Genomic DNA, 1,631 nt, shown 5'->3' on the forward strand with positions numbered 1-1,631 from the left:
CCCTCTCTAAAAAACATACAGACCCACCATGATACCACCTCATACCTGTCAGAACGGCTAAAATTAACAACTCAGGAAAACAACAGATGGTGGTGAGGATGCAGAGAAAGGGGAACTCTTTTGCATTGTTGGTGGGAGTGCGAACTGGTACAGCCACTCTGGAAATCAGTATGGAGGTTTCTCAAAAAGTTAAAAATAGAAATACCCTATGACAGAGCAATTGCACTACTAGTTATTTATCCAAAGGATACAAACATAGTGATTCAAAGGGCCACATGCACCCCAATGTTTATGGCAGCAATGTCCACAATAGCCAAAAGATGGAAAAGCCCAGATGTCCACTGATTGATGAATGGATAAAGAATAAATGGTATACACATACAATGGAATATTACTCAGTCATCAAAAGGAATGAAATCTAGGGACGCCTGGGTGGCTCAGTCAGTTAAGTGTCTGCCTTCAGCTCAGGTCATGATCCCAGAGTCCTGGGATCGAGTCCTGCACTGGGTTCCTTGCTCAGCAGGGAGCCTGCTTCTCCCTCTGTCTGCCGCTTCCCCTGTTTGCATGCACTCTCTCTCTGACAAATAAATAAAATCTTAAAAAAAGAGAGAGATAATGAAATCTTGCCATTGCAACAAGGATGGAACTAATCTGTATTATGCTAAGCGAAGTAAGTCAGCCAGAGGAAGACACATACCATATGATTTCACTCATCTGTGGAATTTAAGAAATAAAACAGCTGAACATAGGGGAAGGGAAGGAAAATAAAATAAGATAAAAACAGAGCGGGAGGAAAAACATAAGAGACAACTATAGAGAACAAACTGAGGGTTGCTGGAGGGAAGGTGGCGGGGGAGACTGGTAATTGGGTAATGGGCATTAAGGAGGGCACTTGATGTAGCATGATGAGCACTGGGTGTTATATGCAACTGATGAAATCACTAAATTCTACCCCTGAAACTAATAATACAATATATGTTACCTAAATTGAATTTAAACGAAATATTTTTAAAAATCCATGAAGACCAAGGGCACATTTTTTTTTGTTCGGAATTGGAGGAACGAAAGCTTAATAGGTGATTTTGCATTGTTCATCTTTAATATTTCCTTTAGCACCAATGGCCCAGGAAGACTAAAAATTTAAATGTCTCAAATCTATTTCCAGTAAGTACCTGGTAATTATACATATCATGAAAAATCAAACATACAAATCACTGCTTTGATGCTGCCATGAATATTTTTATATTTTCACCATCTTTAAACAGATGTCCAGCTAATGTAATGCAACTGAATTGCTGAGAAATTAAATCTCTGATTGTTGCAGATGCAATATAGGAAGCCATGAGAGACTATAGGCAGAATGGAAGAAGGGATATTTAAAAATGCCTTTGTGTGTGTGTATATGATTACATTCAATTTTATTATCTATAAACAGTAATGATGGCTGTGTTCAGTTCTTTCATAAAACAGTAGAAGAGACACTATTCATTCTTTTTAAAATTGTTCTACCTTCCTTCCTCCCTTCCTTCTCATTTCCCTCCTCCCCTCTCCTCCCTCTCTCCCTCCCTCTTTCTCTCTCTCTTTTTTCTTTCTTTCTTTCTTTCTTTCTTTCTTTCTTTCTTTCTTTCTTT

The sequence above is a fragment of the Neomonachus schauinslandi genome, chromosome 10, assembly GCF_002201575.2.
Source record: "Neomonachus schauinslandi chromosome 10, ASM220157v2, whole genome shotgun sequence".
Taxonomy (NCBI): Eukaryota; Metazoa; Chordata; class Mammalia; order Carnivora; family Phocidae; genus Neomonachus; species Neomonachus schauinslandi.